The 19,151-nt window shown below is 43.4% G+C and overlaps 1 pseudogene; it reads left to right on the top strand.

The window, feature by feature from the left end:
• The first annotated feature begins 11,615 nt into the window (after positions 1–11,615).
• Positions 11,616–12,975, top strand: LOC110531963 (prostaglandin E2 receptor EP4 subtype-like; annotated as a pseudogene).
• Positions 12,976–19,151: the final 6,176 nt, after the last annotated feature.

Genomic DNA, 19,151 nt, shown 5'->3' with positions numbered 1-19,151 from the left:
TGTAAATGACATCGCCAAAGTCGAGGATTGGTAGGATGGTCAGTTTTACAAGGGTATGTTTGGCAGCATGAGTGAAGGATGCTTTGTTGCGAAATAGGAAGCCAATTCTAGATTTAACTTTGGATTGGAGATGTTTGATATGGGTCTGGAAGGAGAGTTTACAGTCTAACCAGACACCTAAGTATTTGTAGTTGTCCACGTATTCTAAGTCAGAGCCGTCCAGAGTAGTGATGTTGGACAGGCGGGTAGGTGCAGGTAGCGATCGGTTGAAGAGCATGCATTTAGTTTAACTTGTATTTAAGAGCAATTGGAGGCCACGGAAGGAGAGTTGTATGGCATTAAAGCTTGCCTGGAGGGTTGTTAACACAGTGTCCAAAGAAGGGCCGGAAGTATACAGAATGGTGTCGTCTGCGTAGAGGTGGATCAGAGACTCACCAGCAGCAAGAGCGACCTCATTGATGTATACAGAGAAGAGAGTCGGTCCAAGAATTGAACCCTGTGGCACCCCCATAGAGACTGCCAGAAGTCCGGACAACAGACCCTCCGATTTGACACACTGAACTCTATCAGAGAAGTAGTTGGTGAACCAGGCGAGGCAATCATTTGAGAAACCAAGGCTGTTGAGTCTGCCGATGAGGATGTGGTGATTGACAGAGTCGAAAGCCTTGGCCAGATCAATGAATACGGCTGCACAGTAATGTTTCTTATCGATGGCGGTTAAGATATCGTTTAGGACCTTGAGCGTGGCTGAGGTGCACCCATGACCAGCTCTGAAACCAGATTGCATAGCAGAGAAGGTATGGTGAGATTCGAAATGGTCGGTAATCTGTTTGTTGACTTGGCTTTCGAAGACCTTAGAAAGGCATGGTAGGATAGATATAGGTCTGTAGCAGTTTGGGTAAAGAGTGTCCCCCCCTTTGAAGAGGGGGATGACCGCAGCTGCTTTCCAATCTTTGGGAATCTCAGACAACACGAAAGAGAGGTTGAACAGGCTAGTAATAGGGGTGGCAACAATTTCGGCAGATAATTTTAGAAAGGGTCCAGATTGTCTAGCCCGGCTGATTTGTAGGGGTCCAGATTTTGCAGCTCTTTCAGAACATCAGCTGAATGGATTTGGGAGAAGGAGAAATGGGGAAGGCTTGGGCGAGTTGCTGTTGGGGGTGCAGTGCTGTTGACAGGGGTAGGAGTAGCCAGGTGGAAAGCATGGCCAGCAGTAGAAAAATGCTTATTGAAATTCTCAATTATGGTGGATTTATCAGTGGTGACAGTGTTTCCTATCTTCAGTGCAGTGGGCAGCTGGGAGGAGGTGTTCTTATTCTCCATGGTTAGGATGATATCTATGAGGGTGCCCGTGTTTAAAGCTTTGGGGAGGTACCTGGTAGGTTCATTGATAATTTGTGTGAGATTGAGGGCATCAAGTTTAGATTGTAGGATGGCTGGGGTGTTAAGCATGTTTTAGTTTAGGTCGCCTAGCAGCACGAGCTCTGAAGATAGATGGGGGGCAATCAGTTGGTGTGGTGGTCTAGTTGGTATGGTGTCCTGAGCACAGCTGGGGGCAGAGGGTGGTCTATAGCAGGCGGCAACGGTGAGAGACTTGTTTTTAGAGAGGTGGATTTTTAAAAGTAGAAGTTCAAATTGTTTGGGTACAGACCTGGATAGTAGGACAGAACTCTGCAGGCTATCTTTGCAGTAGATTGCAACACCGCCCCCTTTGGCAGTTATATCTTGTCTGAAAATGTTATAGTTTGGAATTAAAATGTCTGAATTTTTGGTGGTCTTCCTAAACCAGGATTCAGACACAGCTAGAACATCCGGGTTGGCAGAGTGTGCTAAAGCAGTGAATAGAACAAACTTAGGGAGGAGGCTTCTAATGTTAACATGCATGAAACCAAGGCTATTACGGTTACAGAAGTCGTCAAAAGAGAGCGCCTGGGGAATAGGAGTAGAGCTAGGCACTGCAGGGCCTGGATTCACCTCTACATCGCCAGAGGAACATAGGAGGAGTAGAATAAGGGTGCGGCTAAAAGCAATAAGAATTGGTCGTCTAGAACGTCTGGAACAGAGAGTAAAAGGAGGTTTCTGGGGGCGATAAAATAGCATCAAGGTATAATGTACAGACAAAGTTAAGGTAGGATGTGAATACAGTGGAGGTAAACCTAGGTATTGAGTGATGAAGAGAGAGATATTGTCTCTAGAAACATCATTGAAACCAGGAGATGTCATTGCATGTGTGGGTGGTGGAACTAATAGGTTGGATAAGGTATAGTGAGCAGGACTAGAGGCTCTACAGTGAAATAAGCCAATAAACACTAACCAGAACAGCAATGGACAAGACATATTGACATTAAGGAGAGGCATGCTTAGTCGAGTGATCAAAAGGGTCCAGTGAGTGGAGAGGTTGGTTGAGGGTCACGGCGATTTAGACAGCTAGCCAGGCCATCGGTAGCAAGCTACGGTAGCAATGTCAGTATCTCACACCATACAACACAGCAAATCAAGAAGCGGTAGGACCCAACTTCCTCCACAAGTGCTTGTGCCTCCATTTTGACCACAGGATCATTGATCGTCTGTCTGGCTTCCAGTAATGCCTCCAGAACCTCAGAAGCCAGATACCTGATTGCATGAACACTTTGGAGCCTACTCTCCCATCTTGTGTCAATCCATGACCTCACGGTTATGTTCACGTGTTTCTTCAAAACACTCCATCTTTGTGTACCAGCTGAAAAGAAGGTGAAGAGCTTTTGCACATACCCAAAAAACCCAACTGCATCTTTTAAAGATTTGGCAGCATCTGCAGTGACAAACGGGATTTGTTTGGAGCAGTCTGGCTTGTACTCCTTGGTGCTAGCCCTTCATGTTGGCCCCATTATCATAAGCTTGCCCTCTGCAGTCTTCAAATGGAATCTTCAGCTCATTCAGCTTATCTAAGATGACAGTGGACCAATTCAAGCCTGTTGTAACAACTGATGATCACAAGGAAATTTTGCTGAGATGATTTTCCATAATGGGGTCAAATTTTGCCAGTAATTCAACCTCTTTTAGGAAGTTTTCCATTATCTGGTTGGAAGAGGTTGTCTGATTAACCCCTGAATGCTTGGTTTATTTCACTGGGTGATACTTATTAAACATGTAAGGACATCCCCACCATCTCTTTCTTTCAGCCTCCAAAATGGTAATTTGTATCTGGTCAAGAGTCTGTCCCAGACTTCAGCGCAGATTAAGTTCTCTCCACTTAATCATATTGTTTGTGTGTTCAGGACTACTCTCATGGGGTTTCAGAATGGCGTTGATATTTGACCAGTCATTCACACCTTTATCATTTTGTAGTCTTTTGTAGAAAAAGCTTACAGCAAAAACAATACACAGCTTTGTTTTTGATTGAGTATGAAAGCAAGCTCCTGGTAATCTTTTCCCCATTTGACAACTGTCTCTGTAATAAGCCTGAATGGAAACCTCTTCTAGACTTGTCTTTAGGGTAAGAAAAATCCAGTCCTGGTTTGAATGGACCTCTGCGCAATAACTCAGTCCTCATAAAATCTGTTAAGACTGGGGGCCAATCTGCTGGGTCATTTTGTGGAGCAGCAACTGTTCTATTAGGTTCTGAGCTGCTTGTATCTGATGCTGGCTGTACTTCACCTGGGTCTGTGTTAGTACTTGCTGAAGACGGCTGTATTGGGTCTATGTTAGTACTGGCTGAGGCTGGGTGTGGATCAATTGAGTCTGTGCTTGTACTGGCTGATGATCCAGCATCTTCTCTACTGACAAACTTAAGCAAAGCACCTGTAAATTATACAAATTAGTATTAATTTTAACAGCTGCATCAGGCCCATTCAAACTGGCTCCCCCAGATTTCCTTTTATACATTTTCAAATATAAAATACTATTTATACTACGGCTTGGCTAAATACTTGATGGTTATTATTTACTGAGAGATGTGCATCCATATTGTTCAGTATGCCCAGCTAATCAACTTTTTAAATTCAATATTTGAATCAATAGTCAATGTCAACCCATTGCTTTCCATCTTGCATTAGTCCAGAATGATAACTAAACATTGACTGAGAGACGAGATAATCATGGTCTTGTTTTAAAATAACGTGCGCCTATGAGGAGTGCCATCACACTCATATATTGTCTGGACTGGTCCCCACAGAGGTTGCAGCTGGAAAGCGCGAGTTTCATTTTGTGCACTCGCATATGAACGCATGTTCCTGCGCGACACGTTATCTTTTCCGAGCTGCAGTTTATAAACACCGTTGCCCGTTGGTGTTTATCAAATGTAATAAATAGTTGCATTTCACTTTTGTCAGGCACAACGTCACAGAACACAGCCCTGGAAGTGGCTGGCAAGCAAGACACTGACAGACCAAGAGACGCACTGCCCAGCTAGGTTAGCAAGACAGAGAGAGATGTACTGCAAGCTAGCCTATCAACTTAACGTTACTGTTATTTACTGACATCAAACTTGGAGAGGAGAGAACACAAGTTTACCTGATTGTTGTTCCCGCAATTCACTCTCATGGTGTTTTTTTTTGTGACCAGAAGGATAGTTCCGCTTCATCCTGAGAGAGAGAGAGAGAGATGTGAGCTGCATGTGAGCGCTCACATTTTTCAACATGTTTTTTTACAAAAGGATAGATTTGGAGTTAACTCCAGGTCAAAACTCCAAACCTACAACATAATTTTGACCAAAATTAACCCGGAGGGATTACTGCTTCCAAGGTTCTTTTCCAAACTATATGGAGGGTGCTCTAGCTAACAAACAGTAGAGATCTAAGGACACCATCCAACCTGGAACTGAGTGAGTAGTGTTTGGTTTGATGCTAGTTAAAAAGCCAAGAAGAAAAAATAAATAAAAATAAATGAAAAATAAAGTACATTACAATGATATATTTTATTTTATGGGCACTGAATGCGGAGTTAAGGCTCCCAGGCTTGCAAGAACAGACCAGATACAAATTCAATTAGCACTAAGGTGTGAGGTAAAAGGTGTCGAGGACTTTGGGCCCAACAAGTGTTAGGAGTCTTTGAAGCGTCCTCTGAAGCCCCCTTGTGCTGTTTAAAGACCATTCATTCACTGGCATTTTATACAAGAAATCTGCCTTCAGAAATAAACACCTACTCCTTTTGCCTGCTGCACTACTGCTTGGATTCCACCTGGTGACCTGTTCACCGACTGCCCTGGCCTGTCTCCCCCTGTCTGGTACAGGTACCCCCACCACACTCACCCCTCTCTCCAGAGCTTTCGCTCACCTCCAGCACTCACACACTGTTGGGGAGAGTGACTCTGAACTTACAATGGCTAGCCCCAAGTCGTTATATATTTGAGGTTTCTCATGTGCATTTTGCTATTTGCCTCATGACTCCTGCATACTTTGTTGACTACAAACTTTCTATACCCAACCGTGGGACAGACTGTTTGTTCCCACACTCGGGACACTGACTCTCTATTGGTTACACTGACTTTTGGCCTCCCATCCTATTCTAACCACCTCTCGCCAGCTTTGTATTCATGTTACCTGATGAAATTGCTGTACAATATGATCTTGCTGCCATCTGATGCACATTCAGATGTCATAAATCTGCAGCGCTCTCCCTGTCCTATGCCGTGATCGTATTACTGTTGATGATGTCTGGAAATGTGCATGTACAAACTGGCCCATCTACTGTTGCTAGCCCCAAATCTGACTTGTGCTCTGATATCTACTTCACTGATTTCTGCTCTCGTAAAAGCCTGGGTTTTCTGCACGTTAACACTAGAAGCTTATTACCTCAAATGGATAAATTTAAAGTGTGGGTTCAGAGCTCCAAACCAGATGAGTTGGTCATTATTGAGACGTGGTTAAGGAAGAGTGTTTTGAATACTGATGTTAACCTTTCTGGATATAACCTTTTTTTGGCAAGACAGATCTTCCAAAGGTGGGGGAGTGGCAATCTTTACCAAGGATCACCTTCAGTGCTCGGTTGTTTTTCCCCAAACAATTTGATTTTCTGGTTTTAAGCATTAAACTTTCAAATAGCTCTTTGTTGACTGTTGCTGGGTGCTATCGTCCTCCATCAGCACCGGCATGTACCCTACCTGCCCTAAGCTCTCTCCTGGCCCCTTACACTAAGTCTGAATTTGTCCTGCTTGGTGACCTAAACTGGGACATGCTTAATACACCTGACCAAGTCCTAAAGCAATGGGACTCCCTAAATCTTGCTCAGATTATTACCAATCCCACAAGGTATGACTCCAAACACGCACAAAAGGCCACTCTCTCCTTGATGTTATCCTCACAAATAATCCTGATAGGTATCAGTCTGGTGTTTTCTGTAATGACCTTAGTGATCACTGTTTAACAGCCTGTGTTCATAATGGCTGCCCAGTGAAACGACCTGTCCTGATTTGTCATAGAAGCTTGCTACAAAACTTCAATGAGCAAGCCTTCCTTCATAAACTGGCCTCTGTTAAATGGTATAGAATCAGCTTCATCCCCTCTGTCAAAGACGCTTGGACCTTCTTTTTTGATATTTTCAGTGGTATTGTTAACAAACACGCCCCCATACAGAAAATTTGAAATAAAAACAGGTTCAGCACCTGGTTCGACCGTGATCTTGCAGAGCTACTCCACCTCAAGAATTGCATTTGGTGAAAGGATCGGCACAAGGTTACTCAGGCTGACTGGCTTTCGTTCAGGCAAATGATAAATAAGTGCACTCAGGCTATCCGGAAGGCCAAAGTTAGTTACTTTAAGAAGCAGTTCTCTCTCTTTGGGTCTATCCCCAAGAAGTTCTGGAAAACGGTTAAAGACCTGGAGAATAAACACTTCTCCTCACAGCTGCCCATGTCCCTTAATGCTGATGATGTGGTTGTTACTGACAAGAAGCACATGGCTGAGCTCTTTAATCACCACTTCATTAAGTCAGGATTCCTATTTGACTCAGCCATGCCTCCTTGCCTCTCCAACATTTCCTAATCTCCCACCCCTTCCAATGCGACTATCCCCAATGCTTCTCCCTCTTTTTCCCCTGCCCCGCTACAAAGATTCTCCCTGCAGGAAGTCACTGAGTCCGAGGTGCTAAAGGACTCCTTAAACTTGACCCCAAAATATCATCTGGGTCAGATGGTTTAGACCCTTTCTTATTTAAGGTTGCTGCCCCTATCGTCGACAAGCCATTCTCTCCTTTCTGGGGAGGTTCCCATTGCTTGGACGGCAGCCACGGTTCGTCCTTTATTTAAAGGGGGAGATTAAGCTGAACCTAACTGTTATAGGCCTAATTCTATTTTGCCCTGTTTATCAAAAGTGTTGGAAAAACTTAATAACTTCAATAATCAACAGACTGGCTTTCTTGATGTCTATAGGATTCTCTCGGGTATGCAATCTGGTTTCCGCCCAGGTCATGGATGTGTCACTGCAACCTTAAAGGTCCTCAATGATGTCACCATTGCCCTTGATTCTAAGCAATGTTGTACAGTTATATGTATTGACTTGACCAAAGCTTTTGATACGGTAGACAATTCCATTCTTGTGGCCTGGCTAAGGAGTATTGGATGCAAGATGGCGCCAACAGAGATGGTCGCCTCGATTCAGGTCCTTAAAAAACTATGCAGGTATTCATTTTTTTATGTATTATTTCTTACATCGTTAGCCCAGAAAATCTCAAGTGCTATTGCATACAGCCAGGAAGAACAACGACCAGGAATATGTCTTTCCGAAGCGGATCCTTTGTTCGGACCTCCACCCTGGACATGGGATCTTATCCCAGAGGCCGACCCAAAACAATGCGGTTGCCACAGGAGTGGCAGAAGGAGCGGCCTATTGGTCAGACTCAGAAGACAAGCACACTATCCACCGCTTCTGAGCATATTACTCGCCAATCTCCAATCTCTAGATAACAAGGTGGACAAAATTAGGGCACAAGATGCCTTCCAGAAAGACATTCTCTTTTTCACGGAAACATGGCTCACTCGGGATATGTGATCAGAGTCGGTACAGCCACCCAGTTTCCTCATGCATCAGGCCGACAGAAACAAACATCTCTCTGGTAAGAAGGAGGGCGGGGGAGTATGCCTTATGATTAAGGACTCATGGTGTAATCACAACAACATACAGGTACTCAAGTCCTTTAATTCACCTGACCTAGAACTCCTCACAGTCAAATGCCGACCGGATTATCTTCCAAGATAATTATTTTCGATTATAGTCACAGCGGTGTACATCCCCCCCCAAGCAGATACATCGTCGGCCCTGAAAGAATCTCACTGGAATCTATGTAAACTGAAAATCCCCAGCTACAATAAATGCAGCCTCAGGATGTATGGTTTCAACAAAGCTACCCTGAGAACAAGACTTCCTAAATTCTATCAGCATATCGAATGCACGACACGAGCTGGTAGCATTCTGGATCATTGATACTCTAACTTCCGCAATGCATACAAAGCCCTCCCCCGCCCCGCCTTCAGCAAATCTGACCACGACTCCATTTTGTTGTTCCCAGCTTATAGACAGAAACTAAAACAGGAAACGCCCGTACTCAGGTCTACTCTGGTCTGAGCATTCAGATTCCACACTTCAAGATGATTATCGCCCCGTTGCACTCACTCCTGTCATCATGAAGTGCTTTGAGAGACTAGTTAAGGATCATATCACCTCCACCCTACCTGATACCCGAGACAAACTCCAATTTGCTTACCACCCCAATAGGTCCACTGACGACGCAATCGCCATCACACTGCCCTATCCCATCTGGACAAGAGGAATACCTTTGTAAGAATGCTGTTCATTAACTATAGCTCAGCATTTAACATCATTGTACCCTCCAAACTCGTCATTAAGTTCGAGACCCTGGGTTTCGATCCCGCCCTGTGCAACTGGGTCCTGGACTTTGACAGGCTGCACCCATGACTGCGTCGCCATGCACGCCTCCAACTCAATCATCAAGTTTGCAGACGACACTACAGTGGTAAGCCTGATTACCAACAACGATGAGACGGCCTACAGGGAGGAGGTGAGTGCCCTCGGAGTGTGGTGTCAGGAAAATAACCTCTCACTTAACATCAAAAAAACAAAGGAGATGATTGTGGACTTCAGGAAACAGCAGAGGGAGTACCCCCCCCCCCCTCCATCCATGGAACAGTAGTGGTGAAGGTGGAGAGTTTTAGGTTCCTCTGCGTACACATCATGGACAAACTGAAATGGTCCACCCACACAGACAGCGTGGTGAAGGCGGTGCATCAGGAAGCTGAAGAAATTTGGCTTGTCACCTAAAACACTCAAACTTTTCCAGATACACAATCGGGAGCATCCTGTCAGGCTGTATCACCGCCTGGTACGGGAACTGCACCGTCCTCAACCCGCAAGGCTCTCCAGAGGGTAGTGCGGTCTGCACAACGCATCACAGGGGGAAAACGACCTGCCCTCCAGGACAGCTACAGCACCCGATGTCACAGAAAGGCCAAAAAGATCATCAAGGACAACAACCGCCCAAGCCACTGCCTGTTCACCCCGCTATCATCCAGAAGGCGAGGTCAGTACAGGTGCATCAACGCTGGGACCGAGAGACTGAAAAACAGCTTCTATCTCAAGGCCATCCAACTGTTAAACAGCCATCACTAACATATAGAGGTTGCTGCCAAAATACAGACTCAAATCTCTGGGCACTTAAATAAATGGACTTGACAAAGGGATCACTAGTCACTTTAAATAACGGCACTTTAATCATGTTTACATATCCTACATTACTCATCTCATATGTATATACTGTATTCTATACCATCTACTGCATCTAGCCTATACTGTTTTCTATACCATCTACTGCATATTTCCTATGCCGCACGGCCATCACTCATCCATATATTTATAAGTACATATTCTTATTCATCCCTTTACATGTGTGTGTATCAAGTAGTTGTTGTGAATTTGTTCGATTACTTGTTAGATATTACTGCATTGACAGAACTAGAAGCACGAGCATTTCGCTACACTTGCATTAACCTCTGCTATTCATGTGTATGTGACCAATACAGTTTTATTTGATTGGTCCGAGGGGTCTTTGGGCTGGTTTGTTAACTCTCTCTCTCTCTCAAAGAGTGCAGTGTATAGTTAGAAAATCTGCTGTCTCTGCCACTGCCTGTCACCAAGGGAGTACCCCAATGCTCGATCCTAGGACCCACTCTCTTCTCAATTTACATCAACAACATAGCTCAGGCAGTAGGAAGCTCTCTAATCCAGATATATGCTGATGATAGTCTTATATTCAGCTGGCCCCTCCCTGGATTTTGTGTTAAATGCTCTACAACAAAGCGTTCTTAGTGTCCAACAAGCTTTCTCTACCCTTAACCTTGTTCAGAACACCTCCAAAAGAAAGGTAATGTGGTTTGGTAAGAAAAATGCCCCTCATCCCACAGGTGTTATTACTACCTCTGAGGGTTTAGAGTTTGAGGTAGTCAACTCATACAAGTACTTACAAGTACTTGGGAGTATGGCTAGACTGAACACTGGTTTTCTCTCAGCACATATCAAAGCTGCAGGCTAAAGTTAGAGCAAACCAAGGCTAGATTTATCATAATCGCTCCTCTTTCACCCCAGCTGCCAAACTAACCCTGATTCAGATGACCATCCTACCCATGCTAGATTACGGAGACATAATTTATAGATCGGCAGGTAAGGGTGCTCTCGAGCGGCTAGATGTTCTTTACCATTCGGCCAACAGATTTGCCACCAATGCTCCTTATAGGACACGTCACTGCACTCTATACTCCTCTGTAAACTGGTCATCTCTGTATATCCGTGGCAAGACCCACTGATTGATGCTTATTTCTAAAACCCTCTTAGGCCTCACTCCTCCCTATCTGAGATATCTACTACAGCCCTCATCCTCCACATACAACACCCATTCTGCCAGTCACATTATGTTAAAGGTCCCCAAAGCACACATTCCAGGAGTCGCTCCTCATTTCAGTTCGCTGCAGCTAGCGACTGGAACGGGCTGCAACAAACACTCAAACTGGACAGTTTTATCTCAATCTCTTCATTCAAAGACTCAATCATGGGCACTCTTACTGACAGTTGTGGCTGCTTCGTGTGATGTATTGTTGTTTTTACCTTCTTGGCCTTTGTCTGTGCCCAATAATGTTTGTAACATGTGTTGTGTTGCTACAATGTTGTTGTCATGTTGTGTTACTGCCTTGTTATGTTGTTGTTTTAAGTCTCTCTTTATGTAGTGTTGTCTCTCTTGTTGTGATGTGTGTTTTGCCCTGTATTTATATTGTTTATTTATTTTATCCCAGGCCCATCCCCACAGGAGGCCTTTTGCCAGGCTCTCATTGTAAATAGCAATTTGTTCTTAACTGACTTGCCTAGTTCAATAAAGGTTAAGTAAAATTGTACAAAATTATCCTCTCATCGAAGTTGTAAACATTAACACCAGCTTCGACACGAGGAGTATGCGGGGCCCTTACGTAGTTTGCGGGGCCCTACGCAACTTGCTTAGTGAGCGTATAGGGCCGCCTGGCTCTGATATATCTATTAGGACCAGATTGCTGGGCGTCAAGAGCGCATTTCCAAGTTTTTCCACCCACGGGATATTTCAAAAGGTTGATGTCAATGTAGGCTATGGAACAACAGCAATCATGAAATAGGGACTTTACAAGAGAAAACACATTTGTCAATATCCTGCTTGGATTGTAATGGACTGAAGAAGTAAGTGGCATCTATCTAAAAGAAAGGAACAAATAACGCCCATTGGATAGCTTTCTTTTGGAACGGAAAACATGAACGACACAAGTAATTTCACTACACACACTGTGCCTTACAAGTCAGCTGCAGTCATGGCTTTACCTGTATTTATGTTTGCAGTTGGTGTCATTGGAAATATAATAGCGATAGCCGCTCTATCTGGATCTAAGCAAGGGCGCAAGTCGTCCGCGTTCTTCGCCTTAGTTTGCGGTTTGGCTATCACCGATCTTCTTGGGACTTGTCTGGCCAGCCCAATCACTATAGCCACTTACCTCGATAAAAATGTACTCCACGACCGTCATCTTTGTGAATTCCATTCATTTTTGTTGCTGTTCTTCGGAGTGGCAGGACTAAGTATTATATGCGCAATGTCTGCTGAGCGCTACCTCGCAATATGCTGCCCTTACACATACCAAAGATGGGGAATTGGCCCACATTTGGCGCGCAAGTGCTTGTTTTGCATTTATCTCAGCAACATTGTATTTTGTTGTCTTCCAGTGATGGGTATGACTGAAAGCATGAGCCAGCCCTCCAAAACCTGGTGCTTCATCAACTGGATGGCTCATGAGCCGTTGTCTGCAGCCTATTCGTTTTTATATGCAAGTGTGAGTTTTCTACTCATATTGATGACGATAGTCCTCAACTTTGCAGTTTGTGGCACTCTATTGATAATGCATCGCAGGAAAATCCAACGTCCAGTTACTAGAGGGAGCACACGGGCGCATTGGACAGCGCTTTCCTCCGGCGTGGAAGCCCAAATGATGACGGTGCTCGTGGTGACCTCGATGGTTGTTTTAGGTTGCTCAGCGCCGCTGGTGGTAAGGAACGTCTTAATATTTTATATGTTCATTTAGTTTGTCTACGAGGAAAGCAGTGGGTCTAATGGGCATATCTCTTGTTATACTGTTGTAGGTACGCGTATTTGCTAACCAGATATCACGGGAAGATAATTCCCATGCAGATTTGAAGGCTATACGGATTGCCGCCGTCAACGCCATCCTTGACCCTTGGATCTACATTTTGCTGAGAAGGACTCTGTTCAGTAAGATTCGGAGATTATCTAAACGGGTTTACAGTGGTCGACAAGGCAAATAACCCATGTTGCCAGTCAAATCCTCACAAAGGACTTTCCACTACCAAACAAACACCCATGACTTGCCTAGTTAAATAAAGGTTACATTTAAAAAACGAAAGAATTCACATTCCTCTGAAGCACTGTACAGCAGCATCAACATCAATCAACTACCAGCCAGTCTCCCATTGCGCCCACATCACGCAGGGGGGACAAACATAACAACAAGTAGTTGTAACAAGTAGGGCTGCAGCACCCCCTGAAAAATCTGAATTTAAAAATACAGTACATTCGGGAAAGCATTCAGACCTGACTTTCTCAACATTTTGTTACCTTACAACCTTATTCTAAAATTGATCAAATATATTTGTATCCTTATCAATCTACACACAATACCCCATAAAGACAAAGCAAGAAACAAGATAAGTATTCAGACCCTTCACTCAGTCATTTGTTTTAGCACATTTGGCAGCGATTACAGCCTCGAGTTTTCTTGTGTATGACGCTTGGCACACCTGTATTTGGGGAGTTTCTCCCATTCTTCTCTGCAGATCCTCTCAAGCTCTGTCAGGTTGGATGGGGAGCGTTGCTGCACAGCTATTTTCAGGTCACTCCAGAGATGTTCTAGTCCGGGCTCTGGCTGGGCCACTCAAGGACATTCAGAGACTTGTCCCGAAGCCACTCCTGTGTTGCCTTGGCTGTGTGCTTCGGGTCATGTCCTATTGGAAGGTGAACCTTCGCCACAGTCTCAGGTCCTGAGTGCTCTGGAGCAGGTTTTCATCAAGGATCTCGCAGTACTTTGCTCCGTTCATCTTTCCCTCGATCCTGAATAGTCTCCCAGTCCCTGCCGTTGAAAAATATCCTCACAGCATGACGCTGCCACCACCATGCTTCACCGTAGGGAGGTTTCCTCCAGATGTGACGCTTGGCATTCAGGCCAAAGAGTTCAATCTTGATTTCGTCAGACCAGAGAAAATTGCTTTAGATGCCTTTTGGCATCATCCAAGCGGGCTGTCGTATGCCTTTTACTGAGGAGTGGCCACTCTACCATAAAGGCCTGATTGGTGGAGTGCTGCAGAGATGGTTGTCCTTCTGGAAGGTTCTCCCATCTCCACAGAGGAACTCTGGTTCTTGGGATCTCGGTCACCTCCCTGACCAAGGCCCTTCTCCCCCGATTGCTCAGTTTGGCCAGGCAGCCAGCTCTAGAGTCTTGGTGGCGCCAAACTTCTTTCATTTAAGAATGATGGAGGCCACTGTGTTCTTAGGGACTTTAATGCTGCAGAAATGTTTTGGTACCCTTCCCCAAATCTGTGCCTTGACACAATCCTGTCTCGGAGCTCCACAGACAATTAATTCAACCTCATGGCTTGGTTTTTGCTCTGACATGCACTGTCAACTGTGGGACCTTATATAGACAGGTGTGTGCCTTTCCAAATCATGTCCAATGAATTGAATTTACCCCAGGTGGACTCCAATCAAGGATGATCAATGGCAACAGGATGCACCTGAGCTCAATTTCAAATATCATAGCAATGGTCTGAATACTTATGTAAATAAGGTATTCCTGTTTTAATACATTTGCTAGCATTACTAAAAACCTGTTTTCACTTTGTCATTATGGGATATTGTCTAGATTTGAATGAAAAAAATATTTACTCCATTTTAGAATAAGGCTGTAATGTAACAAAATGTGAAAAAAGTCAAGGGGTCTGACTACTTTCCTGAATGCACTGTATATATCAATACAATAAAACAAAAAAGTTATATTAGAGGACCGAAATAGACATCTGTAATGTGACAATGTTTTTTTTTCAGCATCTCTGCTTTGGCAAAAAAGGTAGTTGTATAATTAAGAACAGTATCTTGCAGGATTCAATAGTTGGAATTATAAGTTGTTGCCCTGTTGCTTTCTCTGCAATTGTCTCTGCAATTGTCTAATGATGTCCAGAAAGAACAAAACCCTGTCCTCAAACATTTATATGAAAAGGTGCAAAGTTACAGGAAAACACACATCCACATCAAATAAAATATTTTTCTTGATCAAATAACATGAAAAACACCCACTTTTGTGCAGTATTATTTTACCACTCTCACAAACCACTTAATGTAAATGTATATTACTGTATTGTACCATAGGTTGGACGTCTAGGTTTGTACCTGTAGACTTTCCATCACCATGAAGAAAAACAATGCACAATACAGTAATTGAGCACATTGATATATCAAGTGGTTTGTGATGATGTGGCTCAGTTGTATGGCGTTTGCAATGCAAGGGTTGTGGGTTCGATTCCCACAGGTGAACAGTATGAAAATGTATGCACTCACTACTGTAAATTGCTCTGGATAAGAGTGTCTACTGAAAAGGAATGAATAAACCATTTCAGTTTTCAAATAGAAATAAGTTGCATTTGCAAAGTATTTCAAGCACGCCAATACTTCCCCCAGATTGTCCAATATCAAGTCTCACTGAATGTTGTTGGAATCTGCAGTGTCAGCTAAACTTTGAACATCCAGATAAATAAATGATAGATCAGAAGCATATAATATTTGGAGTGAGATCTGTAGAAAGACAAAGTGCCTGTGGAATGTGCTGGGTGGACGGGAAGAGATCAAAAGATTGCTATCGTGGAGGCAGATGGACATCTGTGGACTAGGCGAAGGAGGGGTTGAGGTCAGATCCTCTGATGGGAGTAATAAAGGTTTACTACCCTCTTCCTGTGGAACCATTAGATGTAAGGATTGGAGAGAAGGAGGAGTGTCTTAAGTGGTATATACACACCTGTGATGGTGAGAAATGTTTGGTTGTCTGAATTACAGCTGTCAAGACCCTTTGGGAAGAATTAAACTTGGTTAAGCTTCTCTAATGTCTGAGTTATTTATTCTGAAAAATAAGAACCTAATAATGTGTTGTGTGTAATTGATGACGGTTGGAGATTCACCCGTTTTCATTATAGAACTTTCAAAAACAGTAGGTAAATTGACTAAATTAACCAGTCAATGTTAACATTTAAATTAAAGATAGGTCAAGTGCCTGAGCCCGCGATGTCACATCACATCACATTGCGAAGTTAAAGAGACCAAGAGTCCAAGAGTTATACGTTTTAGAAAACACCAGGTGTGATTTGTGCTGCAAACCAATTCCGACTTCCTAAACCAGGGATAATGAACTCAATTCACAGGACAATTTTTTTCTTGAGCAGATGGTCTGGGGACCTGGAACATAATTAAGCAATAAGGCCCGAGGGAGTGTGGTAGTATGGCCAATATACCACAGCCAAGGGCTGTTCTTAGCACGACGTAATGAGTGCCTGGATACAGCCCTAGTCATACCAGTAGTATACGGTCTGATATAACCACAGCTGTCAGCCAATCAGCATTCAGGGTTCGAACCACCAGGTTTATAATTACAAATAATTTGTAGACTGAAAATTGACTGCAAGAAGCCCAAAGAGATATGTTTGACTAAAACAATACTTTCAAACCTTGCTTACATTTGTATACGATCACGTGTCTCTCTATTATGGTGGGAATACGTGGGAACAGATTTCTTCAATTAAAATCACATGCAACTCATATCCTGTGGTTTTTACAGTATTTTCATGTCTAGGTGTTTTTACATGTCCAACAATAAAAATGTTTATATACACACACACACACATATACACACACAGTGGGGAGAACAAGTATTTGAGACACTGCCGATTTTGCAGGTTCCCACTTACAAAGCATGTAGAGGTCTGTCATTTTTATCATAGGTACACTTCAACTGTGAGAGACAGAATCTAAAACAAAAATCCAGAAAAATCACATTGTATGATTTTTAAGTAATTAATTTGCATTTTATTGCATGACATAAGTATTTGATCACCTACCAACCAGGAAGAATTCCGGCTCTCACAGACCTGTTAGTTTTTCTTTATCAGACATGTTAGTTTTTCAATCAGTTCACATATGGTGTCCAGAGCACAGCTGGGGGCAGAGGGTGGTCTATAGCAGGTGGCAACGGTGAGAGACTTGTTTTTAGAGAGGTGGATTTTTAAAAGTAGAAGATCAAATTGTTTGGGTACAGACCTGGATAGGAGGACAGAACTCTGCATGCTAACACTGCCCCCTTTGGCAGTTCTATCTTGTCTGAAAATGTTGTAGTTAGGGATAAAAATGTCAGAATATTTGGTGGTTTTCCTAAGCCAGGATTCAGACACAGCTAGAACATCCGGGATGGCAGTGTGCTAAAGCAGTGAATAAAACAAACTTAGAGAGGAGGCTTCTAATGTTAATATGCATGAAACCAAGGCTATTAAGGTTACAGAAGTCATCAAAAGAGAGCGCCTGGGGAATAGGAGTGGAGCTAGGCACTGCAGGGCCTGGATTCACCTCTACATCACCAAAGGAAAAGAGGAGGAGTAGGATAAGGGTACGGCTAAAAGCAATGAGAATGTTGAGCTTGGTCTGAGATAACCTGTTTTTTCTCCATTGAGGCCACATAGAGTGACCATTACTTGTTAAACCAATACCCTTGCTGATAGTGTGATTAGTTACTGCATATCAGACCCTTGAGGGGCTAATGGATCAATCTCAAAGGCAGTTAATGCACAAGATGTAAAGTTACATTTCCTGGATCTACCCCTCACCAATGCTACTAAAAAAGCAGATGTTTCACAGCAGACACTTTGGTGCCTCTTCTGCAGAGGGGTAAACAACCACAGAGGAGCAGCAGGATGTAACCTGGACTCAAGCATAGACGTAACATAGTAAATGTAAGTTTGTCTCCCTCCATCTCGTAAACGTTGAGTATTTAAAACATTAGGAACACCTGCTCTTTCCATGACAGACTGACCAGGTGAATCCAGGTGAAAGCTGATGCCTTATTGATGTCACCTGTTAAATCCACATCAATCAGTGTAGATGAAGGGGAGGAGACCGGCTAAAGAACGACATTTAAAGACTTGAGACATGGGTTGTGTGTGTGCCGTTCAGAGGGTGAATGGGCAAGATAAAAATAATTAAGTGCCTTTGAACAGAGTATGGTAGTAGGTGCCAGGCGCACCGGTTTGAGTGTGTCAAGAGTTGTAACGCTGCTGGGTTTTTCACCCTCAACAGTGTGTATCAAGAATGGTCCAACACCCAAAGGACATCCAGCCAACTTGACACAATTATGGGAAGCATTGGCGTCAACATGGGCTAGCATCCCTGTGGAACACTTGACACCTTGTAGGGTCCATGCCCCGACAAATTGAGGCTGTTCTGAGTGAAAAGGGGGGTGTAACTCAATATTAGGAAGATGTTCCTACTGTTTTGTAAACTCAGTGTACGTTACATTCAATTTGGTACAGTATGTATTCATTTGTGGATGTCCATCAACCATTTCATTTGTTACGAATTACAGCTAGTATGATATGTTATGAATTCCTATTTGTTGTGGCTAATGTTAGCTAGGTGGCTAAGTAGTTGCAAAGTAGCAACAACAACAAAAAAGTAGTAAGTACAATAGTTGCAAAATGCTAAAGTGGTCGATGAGATTTGAACACGCAACCTTTGGGGTGCTAGGCATTCAAACTATAGGTCCAACCAACCACCTTATTTTAATTTTTAACCTTTCCAAAATGTAACATCATACTAATGAGTTTCCAGGATTGACATTCCCTATGTTACGTCTAGTCTATCCCACTGGGCACACTGTTGGAACCAACATGGAACAGATGTTGAATTGACGTCTGTGTCCAGTGGGATGAGGCCAGGCTGGATTTCCACACATTTTTCTCCTCTAAAACTTTGATTGGACTGAATTTGAAACACTGTGCAGCAGCTATGCATCTCAGGAGTGAAGTTACTCAACAACAAATCTGGCTTTTTGAACTTTTGTCATGGAGGTTGTGGGAGTATGCCTCATCCCCTGGGAGATTACTAGTTCTCCTGGGTTGTGTTCCTGTTGTCCACCCTTTCACCCAGAAGTGTTCACTTCCTATCATGCTTTATGGACTAGATTACAAAAATGTTAAATATCAATTAAAAGTATAAGACTGGTGAAAGCAGCTGGAGACTTTCCACCCGTTCCTTTTAAATCCAAGAGGGGAAATTTACCGGTGCATACTTTGTGAGAAGGGTAAAGTGGAACAGCAGCCACAAGTCTTTGTGTAATAGTTACTAGATAAATGTAAGGGGGAAGTTTCCATCTCTCCATTACATAGCCCTACCAGCCTCCATGGCACTGTAAACATTAGATAGGTGTAGCAATATGGTGAAAATGGATAGGTGTAGCTACAAAATGGATACAAAGCTACATTTCCACTTACAGGCTCTTGTGGTTGGTGGTTGGTAGTTAATTCCACCAATACAAAGTCCTATTGTTCTCATCCAAG

This window comes from Oncorhynchus mykiss, chromosome 1 (genome assembly GCF_057628025.1).
Source record: "Oncorhynchus mykiss isolate SJ-2025 chromosome 1, ASM5762802v1, whole genome shotgun sequence".
NCBI lineage: Eukaryota > Metazoa > Chordata > Actinopteri > Salmoniformes > Salmonidae > Oncorhynchus > Oncorhynchus mykiss.
Note: the sequence above shows the minus strand (reverse complement) of the source record. Positions and strands in the feature narration are given on the sequence as shown.